Source organism: Heterocephalus glaber, unplaced genomic scaffold, assembly GCF_053883595.1.
Source record: "Heterocephalus glaber isolate CG9 unplaced genomic scaffold, H.glaber_assembly_v1.0 deba00001733, whole genome shotgun sequence".
Classification (NCBI taxonomy): Eukaryota; Metazoa; Chordata; class Mammalia; order Rodentia; family Bathyergidae; genus Heterocephalus; species Heterocephalus glaber.
Window position 1 is genome coordinate 19,310,480 of NW_028258444.1, and position 21,518 is coordinate 19,331,997.

The following is a 21,518-nucleotide window of genomic DNA, read 5'->3' on the forward strand; positions in this document are numbered from 1 at the left end:
AAACTGATTATGAGGAAAGAAGACCTGGGGTATTAGCTTAAATTTCAGTTTACAAAAAAAATATGGGACTGGGGCTGTAACTCAGTAGTAGAATGCTTGCCTGGATTGAAAAAAAAAAGGTGGTGGAAATCTAAAACCAAATGAAATCATATTAGAATTACTAATTCATAGGTAATGAAAGACCATTAGCACACTTTAGGGTGCAAGACAAGATACGTTTGAGAGAGTATAAAGTTTTCCATATCATAAACTCTGTTATAGAATATATAAAAGAAAAAATAGTTCCACTTTTGTGCTCTGGATAACAAAAAAGTTGCACCTTTAAGATAAAAGTATCATGGTAGCATTAAGAGATTCTTTAAAAGAAAATCAAAAGAATGTAAAATTCTACGGTATCATGCTGATGATGTCTTACGAGTAGACGTGAAGTTTCTGAAAATGTTTTCAAGTATTAAATCATTTGACATGGTGAAAAATGGATTGCTTGTTGGGTCAGACGTCATTGTTTTTATGAAAAGAGGTCTGCATTAGCATAATAATTTGAGTTTCCAGAACTATGCATCCAGTCACTGCATAAGTACATCAGATGGTCCTACCAAGAGCACCATTTACCACAGAATCTCAACTCCAAAATCATTAAGTAGTAACTAACTGAAAAACCACTAGTTTGTAACTAAAGAACCGTAAGAACCTGTGCTAAGTAATTTAACCTCACATTCAGACTTCTGTACATAATCTAAATGAAATATTTCAACTTCCTATCAAAAAACATACAGGGAACAGCTAGGTGTGATGGTGTACACCTGTAATCCCAGCAATTTGGAGGCTGAGCCAGGAGGATCATGAGTTTGAGGTCACCCAGGGCTACATAACAGGTTCAAGCCCAGCCTTGTAGGATCCTATCTCAAAACAAAAATAAAAACAAAAACATTCAGTGAGAGTTGAGCATGTGGCTCAGTGATAGAGCACTTGCTTAGCACATATGAAGGACTGGGTTCAATTCCCAGTACCACAAACAAAACAAAACTAGAATACTATATGGTGAAAGGTCAAAAACTCTTTAAAAAGTATTTTTAACAAAAAAACCACTAAACTAGTCTTTTCTTATGGAAATTATCAATTAGGGACTAGGTTGTATACTTTCCTATCTATAAATAGGTACAATTCCAATCTAAATGAAAGTCATTTATCTTGTAGTCTATGGAATTAAGAAAGTCTGAAAATCAGTTTTAGTTTTACTGTAACTTAAATGACAAATCGTTCCAATTTGTGGCTAGGTGGCCATTTTATGGCAAAGATGTCTAGTGATCTCCCATACCCTCAACATTGTTTTGTGTCTGTATGTGTCTTTCATGACTTTTTCTAGAATAATGTATCTAATTATAATTAATTTGTGAAAAAATGGCAAAGGAAAGCCAAGAATTTGAAACCCTAAAAGAAACAAACATTAAAATTACATTTGAAAACACCCCAAGAAAACATCATCATCATTATAGATACCCAAGGGGCTGGGGATTTAGCTCAGTGGCGCTGCCACCTGACTCACAAGTGCAAGGTCCTGAGTTTGATCCCTGGTACCAAAAAAAAAAAAAATGGATTATAGATACCCAAATACATGTAAATATACTTGCTATAATTCCAAAATTTCTGGTGGAAACCTCTTTCCTGGAGCATAAACAGAAAGAAAGGAGATAAGCAATGTCAAAGAAATGTGTTCACCAAGTGACACTGCTCAAATTATCAACTGAAACAACCACTATATATATTATTAACTCAAAGGCTCTATTTGAAAAACGAAAAGCAGCTGAATGTGTTGGTGCATGCCTATGATCCCACCTACTTGGGAGGCTAAGGGAGGAACATCATAAGTTTGAGGCCAGCCTCAGCAATTTAACAAGACCCTGTCTCAAAATTTTAAAAAATTTAAAAAATAAAATAAAATAAAAGGGCTGGGATGTAGCTCAGCACTCCCTGGTTCAATCTCCAGTAATAACTTTAAAAAAAAAATCGTTCAGAAAGTGAACGCATCCTATCTATTCTCCATATATTAGAGCACTGGCAGTAGGCAGTTAATAAAAGCATCCGGTTGTATGAAGAGCATTCAAAGACCACTGTAAATATCACATCATCAAAACTGTGAAGAATCTTTAAACACTCTGACACTTTCCTCCTTACCCACATACCTACCCTGTTTTCTCCATCTAAGACTTTTTTTAAGTGCTAGGGATTCTGCCACAGAGTCACACTCCCAGTCAAAAAATATTTTCAGGTGCCTTAATAGGGAAAAGTACCTGTCACCAAGATATGCTGTTAGTAGAATTGTTTTTACTTCTGAAGCTTTCTCTTCCTAGAATTATTAGGTTGAAACTTGACCCCACCTTTAATCAGAGTCTGGAACAACTTCTTGAATGCACCAAGTTAAACAAAATTATACAATGAGGCAATTTTTACAAAATGGTACTACTTTGTTAATGTTGCAATATACTGTTCTCAGATGCTCTACAGATCAGGGGCTACCTTATAACACTTTCCAGCCTAATACATTAACAGTAAAAACAGTTTCACCAACTGTTTACTGAACTGCCAGGGAAGTAAACAGGATCTAATTCCATCTTCAAAAGGCTACAGTTGGTGGAAGACAAGGTACAAATGTACTGAATATATGAACTATAGAGAACTATTCACTATTGCTCAAAGGGTTTTTTTTTTATATTTGTTTTTAAGGAAAAGCAGAAAGGAGAATTAAAAAACAAAACCCTATATTTTCTGTGTTCCTTCAGCATCCTGGACTGACCTCTAGCATAGAACTCACCCTACCAATACTGTAAATTGTATGTTTGGCTCTGCTTTACCCATTTGATTTTAAGCTCTTTTAGAATAGGGTTGTTTGTATGTTTGACATTCACAGTAGGACTGAAACAATAGGCACTCAATAAATGTTTTGTTTAAAAAATAAAATAAATTCCTAAAATAATTAGGCAGTACTACATTATGTGTTGATCTATCAATGCAAAACTACACACACACACATATTTGCTTTTTCTTCTGCCAATTTTATAACTTTCTGAAGGTCTGTCTAAATCATAATCCTCCTCCTCAAGGTTATAACTCCACAAGAACTTAGAAAACGTTTGTTGAGGGTCATTATCTTCTGTATCTATATCAGACCTCAGTTCCTGAAACATCTATCATTTGTTAATAGCATTATTTGCTACGTGGATAAAAGTATTCCATTTAACCATTTAAATCAAGAACAAAAGACTAATGCAAAAGAAGACCTCCCCTTTAAAGGGGAATTGGCCAGGCATGGTGGCACATGCCTGCAGTCCTAGCACTTAGGAGGCTGAGCCAGGAGGATGGACATGAGTTCCAGGCCAGCCTGGACTTCATAGCGAGTTCAAGGCCAACCTGAACTACATAGTGAGAACTTGTCTCCAAAAAAATACAATAATAAAGAAAAGGGGAGTCATCTTAAAAATTGATACAGTAACTTCCTAAATGCCTCTGACTAACTTGAAAAGTCAAGGTGAGTAGAATCATGCGGATTAGGCAGATTTTTGAAAGTTGGAATTAAGAACAGGACAATAGTAGTTCAAATATCTTTCACCAGGATCAGTTCAACTTCTTGTTAGCACCAATAAGAAGGCCAGGAAGGGTGCCAGATGGTTTGCTCCTACCACCGACGTCAAGCTTTATTATGTGTAGACAACGGTGTACACTTACCTTATATGGACGTTTACATTTGTGAGTGAAGGGTGCCAGCACAGGTATATGACGGTAACTGGGGGACTACACATCAGCTGCAAGAGCTGCTTCTATTTTCTACAGCTCAAAAAGGTCTAAGAGTCTTAAACAGGGTTGAGCTGGAGAAATGGAGAGGAGAAAAATTGAAGATAGAGGGAATGGTCGAAAACATGGGATCAAGAACAGTTGAATATTAAAATATTTCCCTAAGAGGGTATTTTGACTTTTGATGAACTGCCACTTTCCTCCACTACTCCAAAAAGTATACGGTTTAAAAGGAGTCTCCCGATGCCTAGGAGCTCCCGCCCTCGGGTAGCAAGAGTTCAGCCCTACACATCACTCCGTCCCCAGCGCAGCTCCCAGAACAGAGAAAAGAACGGAGGATCAGTGCCTCCTCGACCCCCAATCTCAGGGGGTGGGGCTCACGGTCCTTGTACTCCGCCCGCCACAGAAGTCGCTGAAGAGCGTGTGGAGGAGAGCTGTGGTGTCCGCGCATTCTCGGGCTGTGGAGGATGTGAAGAGAGAAGGCCCTTACCTGGCTCAAGGAAGTCTTTTCTTTGCGCACGTCCTGCCTTGGTCCCGGGCGCTCTGCCTCGCGCACCTGTCGCGACTGAGCGACTGCACCTACAGCTCCTGCGGCCCCGCCCCGGTCCGGCTCCGAGCCCCGCCCCAGACCCCGCCCACTTCCGGGGGCGCGCACGCCGGCCCGCCTCCCGTGTGACCTCGGGGCAGGCGTGCGCGCCCGCTGGCTACGTGTGCTGCTCTCGCTCGACAGGCGTCGCCCGCCAGGCGCAGGCGTCGCGATGGGCGTGGCTCCTTTCCTTAAGACTTGCTGAAAGTTGTGCTCGCGAGCTTGACCTCTGGGCTTGTTCACTTTGTCCTTAACCCTTCTGATTCAAGGTTACCTCAGTTTGACTCAGGAGCCATTTGGAGATTTGCCTTAAATTCAACTACAGTATAGGCCAACTAGGCTCTTGGTGCTGTTAAGTTTGTGCAGGAGGGTGAGTTAGAGGATGCCATGTTGTGGTGAAATGAGCTATAAATTTTGGCTCGGCCACTTAAGTTATATTACGTCGCTTCTCCTTACTGGAGCCTTTTCCTCATGAATGAGGGCGTTGGATGACAGTAAATAATGTCCACGTTCTCTATGGATCTGTGTTTTTATTCATACACTCAGCTGTGGAAAAAGTTTAGAGACCCTCAAGTCCCAGCTTTTTGCCATTCTACACCGCCCCCCGTGCGCCCTAGTTCTGTGCCATACGTAATGTCCTGTAGTAGTGTCCCCCTTTCCAGTACCCCAAGAAGGGTTTCAGACCACAAATTTTCTGAAGCTTTCTGGGATTCATGAAGCTTGGTAAGTATTGGAAGGGACTGCTGGTGGTAAACACTTGTACTGTATTTACACTCCTAAAGCAGTTATTGAAACTCAGAAGAGTTAATTTCCAACAGCAGTGGAATAGGCCAGCCAATTGTTCCCCTCTTCCATCAAATTTCCAACCAAGACTGATTTTTTTTTTAGATAGTTATAGTTAAAATTAAAACTTTAGGCAAAATCAACAGTTTAAGCATTAAAAGTTTCCTGAATAGGGCAGCAGTCAAAACCAGAAGTTTTGAGGGGTTTTTTGGTACCTGGGATCAAACTCAGGTCCTTGCGTTTGCGCAGCAGGCGGCAAAACCACTGAGCTAAATCCCTGGCCCCTAAAACCACAAGTTTTAACAGCCTCTGTGCCAGCAGCTTAGCAAGCTTTATAGGTTAAACAGGGAAGTAAAGAAATAAATAAATTGATTGGCTACAGATAGGCTTTGCTTTATTTGGGTATCAAGAAAGTTCTCTAGTTATGTAAGCAATTGACTGAATGATTGAAGATCAATATAAAATTAATCAGTTATGAGGGTTTTCTGGGTACAGAAATACTAATAACCTGTTTGTTTATTTTCATTTAACAGTATCTGCCATTAAGACTAGCAAAACTGGTAAGTAATATAGGAGGTACAGGAGGAGCTAGCTAGCTAGCAGTCCTGGGTATCAAACCCAAGGTCTGGTACCTTCTAGGCAAGTCTTTTACCTCTGAGTTACATCCCCAGCTCAAACTCCAGAAAACACATTCCCTTGCGTATGGAATTTCCTCTAATATATGTCTCTAAAAATGTTTTTTAAAAAATCAAGCCAACAAGGGCCCTTACTCTCCATCCAGTAAGAGGACTAAGAAATTTAATAGTCATCAGAGTTTTTGATCTAGATTGGGATCTGGACTCAGCCTCTTACCAAACAGGCAAATTAATTGGTATCCTAAAGCTTCCTTTTGAAAATAGAGCTCTTAGTACATGGCAGCTGGCTTTTATGTTTGTAAGGTTGGTTACTGAATTTTCAGGGATTTTATAAGCTGCTTGTAAAGCACAACTGTTAAAGTCAAATTTTAATTCAGGAGTGGTGGTGTATGCTTGTAATCCCAGCGCTCTGGGAGGCTGGGGCAGAAGGATCAGAAGTTCAAACCCAACCTGGGCAAGTTAGTGACTTAGCATGACTTTGTCATAAAAATATAAAATACAGCTTACAGCTAGTTAAATTATGTTAAAAACAAAAGTAAGAAATACTCAATTTATCATTGTGTTGAATACTCTATAGATTAAAATGATTAAAATTAGCCAAGTATGGGATTGAGATTAGTAAAGTATAGTTAATGAACTGCCATTGCTGTATGGCATATGTATCCTGCATTACACATGCATTTTTCTTATTTTTATTCTATTTTGGCAAACAGATTAGCTAACAATTTTTTACAAGATCTTGCTTCAATGCTTAATACTATTCAGGAATTTTCACTACTTTCTGTTGAATTGCAGTTAAGATCAACTGAAATGGAAAAAGTAGAAAATTAATTAACTATACCACAAAAGCATTGGAAAAATTAAAGATTAGTATTAGAAAGCATGAATCTGTTTTTTGGTTCTCAGCACCACAAAAACAACCAGAAATCCTATGACTCTCAATTTGGAGATTTGGTTAAGTTGTGAGTTTAAGGACATTGTATTTAATAAAAATATAAAAATAAATGTAAAGCTCTGCTTAGAAATATATTACTGAAAATAATGAATTTATGTCTTACTAGAAATAGCCTGTGTGTGTGTGTGTGTGGTGCTGGGACTCAAACTCAGGGCCTTGCAAGTGCTACGTGAACATTCTACTGAGCTACACTCAACCAGAAACAACATTTTTAATTATTTTGATTTTTTAAGAACTATCTCTATGGCCTTATAAAGAACTTTACCATGAATAACCAGTGGGGGTAAAATGATATCACTTAAAAATGAAATTTTAAAATATAAAATTAATTTGAATGATCTTCAAGTTTTATAGATTATGTAGAATCAATGTTATAATCACTATATAGAAGGCTAAAAGATAGCACTACTTCAATCATTAGTGCTAAAAGCTCAAAAATATTTCATTTTAATGAATTTGTATGAGGAGAATTTGTATGAGGATAGTAGTTTAATTGCAGATCACATATTAGATGGCAAATATTCTGAAAAGATTTAACACTTGTCAAATCTTCATGGTTGAGTTGGAATCATAAGTTGACTGTAGATGCAAGAGTTCAAAAACATCACTGAAATCATGTAGAATCAGCTAGCTGTGAAATTGTGGAATTCACAAGAAGAGTATTTTGTATTTATCATTTCTTTTTTTCTTTTTTTGGGGGGGGCTGGGGATCCAACTCAGGACCTTGTGCTTGCAGACGTGGTGCCACTGAGCTAAATCCCCGGCCCTATATTTATCACTTCTAAGTTGTATGCTACATATATACACGTCTTTTTGGGGGGTGGGGGTTGTTGTTTATTTGGTACTGGGGATTAAACCCAGGACCTTCCCGCTAAACTACACCAATCCTTTTTTCATTTTTTATTTTGAGACTGGGTCTTGCTAAGTCACTGAGTTGCCCTGGCTAGGTTTGAACTTGGAATCCCCCTGCCTCAGCCTTTCAAGACTTCCGAGACTATGGCCATGTGCCACCACACCCAGTTTATACGTGCTTTGTACCAGTAAAAATTTTACAGATTGATGTATGTATATGTATGTATAGATATACACACATTGTCTTCTTGGAGAGCCAGTTGTTTGTCAGTACCTCAATAAGTAATGTATTTAGGAATAATGTGAAACTCAAATAAGAAAATGTGTACAGTACTGGGAATGTGGCTTAGTGGTAGAACACTTGCCTAGCATGTTCAAAGCCGTGGGTTCAATCCCTAGCATCAGAAAAGGAGAAAAGGATATGTATATAAAATATGTGGTATTGCCTACGATAGAACTGATAAATGTTAATTTTAAGGGGTTGAGGGCATCGCTCAGTGGTAAGAGCACATGGCTAGCATACTTGAGGCCCTTTATTTAATCCCTATCAACTATAGTTTCCTATGAGAATTACAGATTCACTCATTAAGTGGCTTCCAGGAATTCCACAAATGGCATTTCTTACTCATCTGGCAAACCATAAGTAAAATGGCTGTTCTTCCTCTCCATTTAGTATATAAAGGTGCAATCTATTAAGCATTTGGTAAAATGAAATCACTCACATACATGTCCTTAGGGATAAATCCAAAGAAAAGTCTTTCAAAAATTATCTATAGTCTCAGTGTTAGTGTGATTGCCTACCATGTGCAAGGCCTTGGGTTCAGTCCCCAGTACCACAAACACATACACACACAAACACACACGCACATGCACAGAAAATTATCTACAGCGATGTCAAAGCTCAAAATTACAACAGATTTAATTAAATTGCCTTTTATTTGTGATTCATGTATTGGGGCAGCCTCCAGTCTATCAAATAAAATGAACATTCCCATTGCACAAGTGCAGGACTGAGTTTTATTGTTCTCTTTTTGTTTTTTGATACAGGGTCTTACTATGTAATTCAGGCTGGCCTTGAACTCACTATGTAGCCCAGGCAGGCCTCAAACTAGGAGCAATCCTCCTGCCTCAACCTCCCGATTGCCTGGATTACAGGTGTGCACCACAACACTCAGCTGAGGAGTAGGTTTTGTAAGGTGAGAATAAGGCTATGGAATAATAGAAAAACAACTGCTTTAATTGCTTCAGATTATTTATTTGGTAGAGTTTAAAATAGAGGGAACTTCCTTATGCTGACTCAGGTCTGAAATCTGTTTTCAGGGAAAACTGATGTTTTGAAATCTATTTTCTTAATAGTTCAGTTTGAATATGTGACATTTAGCATGAGAGACTCCATTTTTAGTCAGTCATTTTGGTTTGATAAAGTTTGTTGCAGTCACTGCAGGAGTTTAGTGGAAAACAATGGCCTCCCATAATTTTTGTTTTAACAATGAGCAATCTCACATTAAATTACCTGGATTTAGTCTACTTACTGACAAACATTCTTTTCATTTTAGTTGATAGCTTATAAATCAGATCTTGTTTTTTTTTAAATATAGAACACTTAACAAATTTGTATGTCATCCTGGCACAGGGCAATGCTAATCTTCTTTGTATGGTTCCAACTTTAGTTTATGTGCTGCTGAAGGGAGTACCACATGTGTTTTTTGTTATGTAAATATTATTTTCCTTAGAAAATTGTAAAATTGAGAGCAAGATCTGTCTATATTTTCTTCTCCTTGCTTCCCACAGTTGAAGGAATTAAGTCAACCAAACAGTACTATTCACTTCCAAGACATTTCCTATTCCACACATACCAAAATCTGAACTTCTAACCCTCTTACCAAAACACAACAAAAATATGGTAGTTAGGTATTTGGAGGCAAGGAATGGAAATGTTGTTTTAGATTCTTTCCATTTTCCTTTTCCAAGTATAAGATACTACTTTTTGTCAATTTACCATAAAGATGTGGAACTCTGTGCTTTGTATCTACCTCTTATCGATTGAGAATTTGATTCAATGTGTTCATTATAATGAAATTCTTTATATAAAATTTATATATAATTTTACCACAATGGTATGTTATTCCTTAATTTTTCATTTTTATTATTGAATTACTATTAAGAAAAATAAGGTGTTTGCTTGCTTTCACCTTTCCCACAATACACACTTCTACTGAGGCAGGATATTAGGGCACAGCAAAGAGGCTAGACAATAGGGCATGACCTGTCAATCATGGAGAGCTATCAAATTACAGCTGGGATGCATCCACAGAACAGCTTCTGACAGCCCAGATCTGGCACCAAAATAAGATGTTAAAAGACGGTGGCCACTGACTTTGCCACCACCGGCCTTTTATTGTAGGGTGCATCATCTCTTCAGAGCACTTTTTCCTACGTCCTTCTTTTCCTTCTTTTTCTTCATTTACTTTTTTTTTTTTTTTTTTTGAGTGAGGGTCTCAATATGTAGTTCAGGCTGGCCTTTTACTTACTATGTAGCCCAGGCTGGCCTTGATCTCAAAGCAATCCTCCTGCCTCAGCCTCCTGAGTGCTGGCATTATAGGCATGTGTCACCATGCTTGGCTACTTTTTTTTTTAAACCTTAAATAAATATTATGTTAAATTCTTTGAACAGAACAGCAAGATCCCAAAAATGACTGCTGGCCACCACACTGTTCAATAGCACTAATACACAAACTAACTTTCCCTCATCCTCCAAACATAGTCATAGTGTAAATTTAGTTAGGTCAGTATTTGGTGTTTATATTATTCTAAGTCTGTAAATATTATTTAGCAATGTAGTATCATGGTAATACTTTTTCTTTTTTGCAAATTTTTTAGTATTCTCTCAAATTACCTTTCTGCTTTGTGTTTAATTTCTATCTACTTATTACTAACTGAACCCTAAATATCTGATTATGAACTAAATCTCCTCTCAAAATATTCAGATATATCAGATACCGTATCAGATTTATTTCTTATGTCTTTCTCAAAGCCTTTTACATGCTTCAGGCTCTTTTGTGCCCTTTACACTTTGATATATATTGCTGTCATTTAAGGATCTCCTATACCATCACTATTTGGTTTTCTTCTGAGTTTCTTTACATCAGCACTATTGACATTATTTCTTTATTCTTTATACTGGGGGACAATCTATATATATTGACCTAATTCATTTGTAAATACTTTTAAGGTTTTGTTTTGTTGTCGTTTTGATACTGGGGATTGAACCCAGGGCTTTCACACTGAGCTACAACCCTCTCTCACTTTTTGAGACAGGGTCTTACTAAGTTGCCCAGCTGGGCTTGAATTTATAATCCTGCTGCTTCAGGCTCCCAGAGGTTGGGATTACAGGTGTGCTTATGAAGTATTTCTAATTCCATTTTTTTCATTATTAGAAATACCATTAACAGGACTTCCAACCACACATGGTGGTGCAGGCCTATAATTCCAGCACTCTGGGAGATTGAAGCAGGAGACAATTGCACCTTTGAGCCCAGCCTGGGCAACTCAGTGACTTAGTAAGACTCTGTCTCAAGATAAAAAAGGGATGGGGATAAAGTTCAGTGTGAAGGTTCTAGGGCAGTGATGGTGAACCTTTTATTTATTTATTTATTTGTTTGTTTATTTATTTATTTATTTACTGGTACCGGGGATTGAACTCAGGACGTTGCGCTTGTGAGGAAGGTGGCAGAACCACTGAGCTAAATCCCCAGCCTGGTGAACCTTTTAGAGAAGTGCCCAAACTGCAACCCCAAATCTACTTACTTATTACAAAGTGCCAACACTATAATTAAACTTGAATATTGAGGTTTTAGTTTAGAAAAAACAACTCATACATTAACATCTTTTTTCTTAAAAGGAAAGCAAATAACAGGAGTGCTATAGGTTCATCACCACTGCTCTAGGTTTAATCCTCAGAAATAAAAAGACATCTTTGTGCTTGTATGCTACAGTTTATAGGTATGTGACTAGAGGTGAACACTGACAAATTCTCTTGGAACACAGTGAGATTTCTCCACATCCTTGCCTAAATACCTGTTTGAATAGTATGGAATGAAAATCTTTGCCTATTTGATGTATGTGGAATTATAACCTTAATTTGGATTTCTCTGGTTGATAGAATAAACATCTTTCAATGCTTATTAGCCACTTGGATTTCTTTGTCGTGAATCATTTATGTACATTATGTGGGTGAAATACAGTATAGTTTAAGCCTAAGAGGGCTAGGGAAGTAGTTCAGAGAGCTTGCTTAGCATACACAAAGCCTTGGATTCCATCCCGACACCTTAAAAAAAAAGGCATTGGAAGACATTTAAGGAGTTTTAACTCTATCCTAGGGGAACTGGATAGAATTAACTCCATGCCTTAAAGTATGGGGTACCTCTATCAGACCTACCTAGAGGTCTTGTTAGAAATGCCTATTCCTGTATTCTACTCCAGGCCTGCTGAATCAGAATCACTGGGGTGAAGTCATAATATTTATATTTTTAACAGCACTCCTAAATAATTTCTTTTTTTGTACCAGAGATCGAACTCAGGACCTTGCACTTGCGAGGCAGGGGCCTGAACCACTGCGCTAAATCCCAGCCCATCCTAAATAATTTCTTCTGCACACTGAGGTCAGTACACAGTATATTAAAGTATTTGAAGTCAGGAGATGACATGATTAGATGTGCATTCTAGAGAATCTTTTGCTATAGTGTGAATAACAGTTTGGAAGGTCACCTGCTAGGTAGCTGTTGGAATATTCTAAGAAAGAGTTGCTAATAGCCTGAATTAGAGTAGGGTTTTTTTTTAACTTTTAAAAAATGCATTCCAAGAAAAGATACATTGCCATGAATCCCCCCTAAAGTCCTCTCCCTCCCTTTGAACGCACCCATCCCCTCATCCTCATCACTTTCTGCAGCAGCTCTGGAGTCCTCTTTCCTGAAGGTTTTTAGTTGTGCTGTTCTGGCTGCCTCAAGGTCCTGAATCATCAGGTTTTTATTTGACAGAAATCGTTCTGCTGTTCCAAGCCACTCAGATCCCTATGGTCAGGTTCGTCAGCTCACTGCTGACCAAATCCAAGGAGGCCAGGTATTTTTGGTAAAAAGAAAAAAGGTTTTGTTCAAAGCTGGCTCTGAGGAGATGGAAGGGCTATGATGCTGTGTCCCTTCAGCCACCTCCAGCCCATTGTCTCCTTTCTCGTGGACCAGAACCTGGGCTCCAGCGTATGCATATACTATCTTCTCTTTTAGGCCAAGGGGAGAAAATGTTATGTGCTCAGTAGGAGGAAGTCTGGAGAAGTTGCCTAGCTCTAGAAGAAAAAAACCTAACTTTTAAAGTTCCATCCTGCAGTGCCAGTGACAGGTCCCTCTGGAGTAGGATTAGTGTTGTAGAAAACTAAATGTACTAGAGAGAAGTGACTGTCCAATAATTAGGAAATGAATTGTCCAGATATGATGGTGTGGTTAGATATGGAGGTGACTTCCCAGGTGTCTGTCTGCTTCTGCAACTGAAAGAAGACTGGTGCTATTTACTGAGCTGGAGAGTACAGGAAAACTCAACTTCAGAAGAGCAGGAAGCGGAACTATCCAGTTCAGCTGTAGGTATCGTGATTTTAAGATGGGACTTAAGTGAAGATACCTAGCAGTCAAGTAGAGGACAGTTCTGGAGTCTGAGAGAAATACCTGGGTTTAAGATACAGCTGTAGTAATGGCAAGTTTGCTACAAAGTTGATGAAGACTCTAAATCTCTCTTGCAAAGGTTCTTGTCAGTGTCCTGAGGTAAGCCCCAGGAATTCTAAGTTTGAGGAGTTACACTAATTTTCTTGGAAGGAGCTCCCCAGTTTTGTACACATCAGGCTTTAGAAAACCTTTAATCTGCCTTTGAGCTGTGGGTCAAAATCAGCAATATAGATGGTAATTGAGGCCCATGAAGAGATCGCCTTGGGAGAATGTGGAGTGGAAATAAGAGGCATAAAAAAAATAAAAATAAGAGGATTTACTATGTTATACTTTATTTTCTAGGCATGACTATTATTTTAAATTTGGAGTAGATTAAAACATTTAAAATGAATAACTGATAATTTGAAATAGGAAGAAAAGGTCCAAAGGGGTAGGGGTTGTGGGAGGGAAGGGGAAAGGAAAGGAGAGAAAGGAAAAATTATGAGAAAAGAAAAAAAATGGAAACAAAGTCTATGTAAATAGGGAAGGATGGAGGGGTTGAAGGGGGCACAGGTAACAGGGAAAAAATAAGAACCAAGATACATCATGTACAGGTACAAGCACCAAATGGTAAATGTAAACGTATTGTATACCTAAAATGTACCAATAAAAGAATTTAAGCTAAAAAAATTTGGAGTAGAGAGGAGTTTTTTTGTTTGTTTGTTTTGGGGGAGTTTGTTACCAAGGATTGAACTCGGATCCTTTTGCTTGTGAGGCAGGTGGCAGAACCACTGAGCTAAATCCCTGGCCCAAGGAATTTTTTTTTTTACTATAACTTAGGTCTAGTTGAAATTATAAACTTTTTATATTATATTATGCTAGTTTATATAAATTTGCTTTTTTGGGCAGGCCTGTAGTCATTTTGATAACTATATAAAAGTTAAATGCTATTTCTAAATCTCTTTTTTTTTCTAGTGCTGAGGATTGAAACCAGGGCCTCACACATGCTAGACAAGTGCTGTAGCACCGAGCTATACTCCTAGGCCCCTGTGTTTTTAAAATTTTTTTTGAGACAGGGTCTCCCTATGTATCCCAGGCTGGCCTTGAACTTGCTGTGTAGCCCCAGGCTGGCCTCAAGCTCATAGTGATCCTCCTGCCTCAGCCTGCGGAGTGCTGGGATTACAGATGTGCGCCACATACCTGGTCTATATTTCTAATTCTTAAAAGAAGAATGAAAATTTAAATTTAGAAGCATTGTGGTTTTTATCTAAATACTTTGAGAATCAGGTAACTATGTAGAAAATAACATACTTATATATCATGTATAACACACATATCAGATAAACAGATCATTTATTCCTTGCTACCTAAAATCTGTTCTACTTAAACTGTGGCCTTTTCTTCTTTCTTAAAAAGTTTTAGGGCTAGGATAGTGTTTACCTAGTAGCTTAAGATCCTAGGTTCGATTGCCAGCACCACCACCACCACCACCAACACCAAGTCAATGAAAGGAAACATTCAATGTCACATGATCAGAAATCTTCTTATATCTGATCTAAATCTCTCTCATGAAGAGGACTACTTTTTTTTTTTTTTTGGTACCGGGGATCAAACTCCAGTCCTTGGCGCTTGCGAGGCAGGCGGTGGAACCACTGAGCTAAATCCCCGGCCCAAGGATTACTTTTTTAAAAATAAGCTTTCTTTCTGGGTGCAGTGGCACATATCTATAATCCCAGTATTCAGGGAGGCTGAGGCAGGAGGATTACAAATTTGAGTCTCATCTGGGCAACATAACAAGAATTTGTCTCAAAAAAAAAAGGAATGGGCCAAGGTGTAACTCAGTGAGAAGGCCCTAGGTTCAATCCCCAGTAACAACAACAGGGACAACAACAAAATCAGCTTTGTTCGATATGTTTTACATTCATTGAGATTCATCAGGTTTTTGGGGGTTTTTTGGTACTGGGGTCAAACTCAGGACCTTGCGCTTGCAAGGCAGAGCTAAATCCCCGGCCTGAGATTCATCAATTTTTAATATACATTTTGTTTTGGAGTTTTTTGTGGGTTTTTTGGGAGTTATTTTGTTTTTCATTTGTTTGTTTTAAAGACAGGATCTCACTAAGTTTTCCAGGCTGGCCTAGAGCTTGAGATCCTTACACCTTATCCTCCAGAGTGCTGAGATTGTAAGCATACATGACCACACATTTTAAAACATATACAGAGAAGGTCGAGGATTTAGCTCAGTGGTTCTGGTGCCTTCCCCGAAAGCGCAAGGTCCAGAGTTCAATCCCCGGTACCCCCCCCCCCCAAAAACCCCAAACATATACAAGGGTGGGGATTTAGCTCAGTGGTTCTGCTGCCTGCTGCGCAAGCACAAAGTCCAGAGTTCGATCCCCAATACCAAAAAAAAAAAAAAAAAACAGCAGTGAAACCGCCATCACAATCCAAATATAGTTATCTCCAAACTTTTCCTTTACTATCAGTCTCCTCCCCCAGTTCCTCTATCCTGCCTGCTCTTACCATTCTAACTACTAAAATTTCATGTAAATATATTTGTTGTTTGTCTTTGAGATGGAGTCTTGTTATGTTGCCGAGGCTGGTCTGGAACTCTTGAGCTCAAGTGATTCTCCTGTAGCAGCTCCCTAAGTGCTGGGGCTACAGGTACCTGCCACCATGCCCAGATCGTGCTTTTGAGATTATTCACGTTGCTACACATATCAGTAATTGATTCCTTTTAAACACTGACTGGTATATTCCATTGTAGGGATGTAGCACAATTTTTTAGCTCACCAGTTGGTAGACATTTGGATTATTTGTGGTTCTAAGCTATTTATGAATTAAGGCTGCTATTAATATTTACATAACAGCCTTCATGAGGACATATGTTTTCATTTCTCTTGGGCAAATACTTAGGTGTGGAATTACTGGGTCAGTGTGGTATTATACATTTAGCTTTTTAAAAAACTGGTGAGCTTTTCCCAAGTGGGTGTACTATATTTGCATTTCCACCAGTAATGTGTGAGAGTTCTAGTTGCTCTACATCCTGTACTATACTTCATATTACTGTTTTTTTAAGTTTTAAGCTTCTTTTAAGTGCCATGATATTTCTTTATGGTTAGTTTGCATTTCCCTAATAAATAATGATGTTGTACATCTGTTGAGGTGCTTATTTGCTTTTCTTATATCTTCTTTAGTTTGCCCATTTACAGGCTGGGTTTGGTGCCACACACCTGTAATTCTAGCACTTAGGAGGCTGAGGCAGGAGGATTACTGCAAGTTCAAGGCCATTCTAGGTTTCATAGTGATTTCAAGGCCAGCCTGGAGTACTCAGCAAAACCCTGACTCAAAACACCAAAAAAAAAAAGGTTTTACCCATTTATTCAGATTATTTGCCTCATTATAGACTTTAAAAAATTGTTTACATAGGGCTGGGGATTTAGCTCAGTGGTACCAGCGCCTGCTTCGAAAGCCCAAGGTCCTGAGTTCGATCCCCAGCACCAAAAAAAAATTGTTTACATAACCTGGGTCCAAATCCTTTACTTTTTTTTTTTTTTTTTTGGTACCTGGGATCAAACTCAGGTCCTTGTGCTTACGCAGCAGGCAGCGAAACCACTGAGCTAAATCCCCAGCCCTGTGTCTTCTTTCTTAATTTTTCTTAACAATGTCTTTTAGTAAGCTTAAATTTTAAGTTTCGGTGAAGCATAATTTATCAATTTTTTCTTTTCTGGCTTATACTGTTGGGAGCCTAAAATTTTTTTGTCTATCTGGGTGTGGTGGTGCATCCCTGTAATCCCAGAATTTGGGAGGCTGAGGTAGTGTTGGTGTGAGTTCAGGGATTGCTGAGTTCAAGGCCAATCTGAACTATTTAGTGAGATCCTATCTCAATAAACAAATGAATAAACAAACAAATAAAACCTTTTTGTCTCACTCAAGGTCATAAAGATTTTGTTGTGTTTTATAATTTTAGAAGTTTTGTAGTTTTTACTTTTTTTTTTGGTGCCGGGGATCGAACTTGGGTCCTTGCGGTTGCACAGCAGGCGGTGAAACCACTGAGCTAAATCCCCAGTCCCAGTTTTCACTCTTATACCTATAGGGTTGCAATTCAATTAAGTTTGTTGTTGTTGGGGTTTTGTGTGTGGGGGGTGTGTGTGTGTGTGTGTGTGGTACTAGGGATGAAACTCCAGACCTTGAACTTGTGAGGCAGGTGCGCTGCCACTGAGCTAAATCCCTAGCCCTTGTCTTTTGTTTTTGATACAAGATGTGAGGTACGGGTCAGGGTTTTTCTATGCAGACATGCAGTTGTTCCAGCACATTTGTTGAAAAGGCTGTTACTTCCTCCCTTGAATTATGTCGGCCCCCTTGTTGAAAATCAATGTTTTGTGTGAGTCTGGTTTTTTTTAGACATACTGTTCTATCCCATTAACTGTATATCTATGATAACCTTTTTAGTAAAGAGAATAACTTATTTTACTTTGGTGAAAAAAAACTGTGAAGTTATCCTTGTTTATATGAATAAGGGCTAAATCTGTACGTGTGAACAGTTTGCATTCTTCCCAAACATCTTTTGTCCCAATTGGAAAAATTGTATGTGTGTGTGTGTGTGTGTGTTAAAAAGTACTTTCCTGTAATTTCTATGCTAAGTTATCATTATAATGAACACACTTTTATTATGTATAAGTAATTAGGCATTTTTTACTTATAGCCTCATTTTCTCAGAATACAGAATAAGGAGTCAAATTATTGTCATTTGGAAACTTTTAAAATAGCCTGGACTGTACTCTATTGAAGAAGAATGAAAAAATATTGACACATTCAAAGGGTAAAACAAAATAAATTCTGTTCTTTGGCAGCAACAGTTAGCCACATAAATACCACAAATCAAGGAAGGGGATTTCCTGACTTCTGCTTCCAAGCAATTCCAATAAATGAAGGAAGAAGTGATTTTCCTTTCTATTTTTTTAACTTAAAAAAAACCTTATTGTTGGCAAGATTAGTATACTTCCTCTCACTCTGTTAGGATTTTAAATACTGTATATGTACCCTGACATTCCTGCAGCTCATAAGACTTTGGAATTTTGTCAGATTCTGAATATGCAGAATGTTAAACTGTTTCATTAAAAAGTCATCATTGTGTTGTGGAAATAATCCTGACCCAGGGAGATGTTACATTACTAAGAAGGAGGCAAACATCCACATGTTAGCATTTCTTGGGAGGGATCTCTAGTAGAATAAGCATAGGTTTTGAAGTCAGAATTATTTTGCATTTCATCTCTTTGACTTTAACCATGAGTAAGGGGGCAAGTTTCTTGGCTTCTCTAAGCCTCAGCTTTTTCCTTTGCAACAATACTTGGGTAATAGTATTATCATGAGGAAATGACATCTACTACTGTCTTAGCATAAAATACTCCCTTAATAAATACATATAGATTTCATTGTCATTTCTCTCAGGGCTGAGTTTTCTGAAGGGAAATTGCATGTCCCACAGCTGAAGCTGATCTGTCCTTCCTCATTCTTTTTGGTAACAGAATGGTAGACATTTGAAAAGTACTGGAGAACAGGAGAACACCTGAGCTTAGGGATCAGACGCTAGGATAAGAAACTAGTTCAGCAGGAAGGGTGCACTGTCAGCCCCTTAAGGATCATATGCTCAAGGCATCCAATCCCATCTCGCATGTTTAATACCTCAAATGTCACTTGATGGTAGAACACTCTCCAGGGAACTCTCTGAGAACAGTACCCAGCTGTAGTGGAAGGCTGACCTGAGAGCACCTTTTAGTCTTTTTCTATCCCTCTTTGTCTTCATGTAATTTAATTATATCCTCTCTTGCTTCAGCTTTTAAATTCAAAGACAATTATTATTAGTGTCTGTCACCTTAAATTACCAGATTCTGGCCCTCTTCACCTCCTCCCACCCTTATTCTATGAAAGAGACAGTGGTACTGCCTAGTTTAAGTTGCTTCTGGTTCCTCCTCTCATCTCCCCAATACACCATCCCTTTCACAACTAATTTTATTCCAAAAGGCAGGAAAACAAATTTTAAAACTCCCCAGATATTTATTGGAAAGATCACATCTCTATTAGCAAACAAAAGATACTAATTGTATATACAAATACTTGAATATACTTTTGGGATTATGCAGAAGAAAATGTCAGTTTTTATTTTCAGTAGATGGGCCAAAATATAAAACATTCTCATTTAGACTGGTCATACTACCTTTTAGTTCTGTCTGTGTCACTGCTCTCATTCAACTGAAGAACAAAATGGAGACTAGACTTTACTGTTTATGCACTCTATATTGTTTATTCCCTGAAAATGTAAAAATTACAAGATTTGGATGTTTTACTTAGGTAGGAAAGGCAAACTAGGGAAACTAGGGTTATAACTCAAAAAGTTTTTAATTTTGTTTGTTGTTGTTGTTTTTGCCTCTTCAGATATTGTTGTACAGTGCATTAGATTTATCTCAAGCATAAAAACACAAAAAACTCTCTGATTCACTATATAGAATGTATTCATGCACATGTAAATATATCCAACTTAAACTGCAGCACCTATCAATAGTATTTCTTTATCTCCAAAGACATTTTTTTTTTCAGTATGTGGTACTGGGGATTGAACTTACTAGGCTAGCACCCTACCACTGAGTTATATCCCCAGCCCTAAAAGCTCATTGTTTATGTTTGTTTTGTTCATGCACAAATTTGAAGCTGCTTAATACAAATGTTTTACACTTTTCTTATAGAATCACAGATTCAGCACCATCAAGAGTCAGAAGAGGGCTGGGGATTTAGCTCAGTGGCACCATGCCTACTTTGCAAGCAAAAGGTCCTGAGTTTGATCCTAGACACCCCATCCCACCCCTCAAAAAAAGAAAGAGTCAGAAAAATGCTAAGTCATTGACACTTTCTGGAGACCTCTTGTTAGGAGAAATAAATCCCTTTGTTGAATAAACCATTGCTAGATGGATATTCTGATGTTCTTTGCTGAAAACACCATTAAAGTACCTGATATATTATGTTTTAGTTAGGCATTCTTTCAAATTTTCAAAGATCAGGGTATTTTTTTTTGAGACAGGGTCTTGCTATGTAGTTCACTCTGGCTTTGAACTCACTATGTAGCCCAGACTGACCTCAAACTCATGGGGATCCTCTTGCTTCAGTCTCCTGAGTGGTGGGATTACAGATATCCACCACCACATCTGGCCTGTAATTTTTTTTTTGGTACCGGGGATCGAACTCAGGTCCTTACACTTGCACAGCAGGCGGCAGAACCACTGAGCTAAATCCCTGGCCCTGGCCTGTATATTTTTGATACAGGACCTGGGTGTATAGTCTTGGTTGCCCTTGAACTATGTTTTTTTTTTTTTTTAATTTCTGGAAATGAGACCCCAGGCCTTATGCATTCTAGGAAGGTTCTCTACCATCAAGCCATACTCCAGCCCTTGAACTCACTATGTAGCCCAGGCTGACTTCAAAATCATGGAGATCCTTCTGTCTCAGCTTCCTGAGTGTTGAAATTATAGGCATGTCCTACTACATGCAGCTTATTTAAATCTTGTGCAAACTTTTCGAGAACAGAAAAAAGAGGAAATATTCACCAACTCCTTTCATAGAGCAATAATAACCTTGATACCAATACCAACAGAAAGAGAAACAAAATCAAAGCCCAATGTCATCATCATAGACACAGAAACTCTAAATATAAATTTCAAGTAAAGTGAATCTAGCAGTGTATTGAATAGATAATATGCATAGTGTAGTTGAATTTATTCCAAGAATGCAAAGTGTTGCATCTGGGGGTGTGTACCTCATCAGATCATAAAGTCCTTATCAGTAAAGAATTAAAGATACAAAGTTTAAGGAAAATAATACATTTTATTGCATACTTTATTGGAAAAGGGGGAAAAGGAGAAGATAGATAGCTATTGTTCCCTGCTGCTTTATTGGGTGCCAGGGCCCTTCCCCTTATCTGGAACTTGCCGTAACCCAGTTGGTTCCCAGGGCTGTCATAGATGGATCCCAGGCCCCAAGACCCTACCCCCACCATGCTATCATCTATGCACACATTGCTAAGTGGTCCCACTTGTCCTTGTCAAAGCCTTATCTATGGAATTTACGGGTTGGTGAGAAGGGGCCTTTCATACAAGGTCGAGTTAGCAATTGAATAAGGGGCTAGTGTACTGATATAGTGGCCCTTGATTGAGAATACCTGTATAGTGAGACCTCAGTTCATAAAC

At 38.3% G+C, this 21,518-nt stretch overlaps 1 protein-coding gene and 1 non-coding gene across 9 annotated transcripts in view; both read right to left on the reverse strand.

The window, feature by feature from the left end:
* Positions 1-4,407, reverse strand: part of Lima1 (LIM domain and actin binding 1) — a 93,866-nt gene extending 89,459 nt beyond the window's left edge. For 3 of the 8 annotated variants that reach the window (XM_004862987.4, XM_004862985.4, XM_004862983.4), the window contains exon 1: positions 4,280-4,407. The gene's annotated coding sequence lies outside the window, so the exon portion shown is untranslated. Of the gene's footprint in view, positions 1-3,723; positions 3,864-4,279 lie in introns of all 8 variants that reach the window. The other 5 variants (XM_087200110.1, XM_004862984.4, XM_087200109.1 and 2 more) reach the window with 3 other exon arrangements.
* A 4,781-nt stretch (positions 4,408-9,188) lies between these two features.
* LOC147821519 (U6 spliceosomal RNA) lies at positions 9,189-9,294 on the reverse strand. Its single transcript, XR_015446982.1, has one exon. It is a non-coding gene; the product is annotated as a U6 spliceosomal RNA (small nuclear RNA).
* Between the last annotated feature and the right edge of the window lie 12,224 nt (positions 9,295-21,518).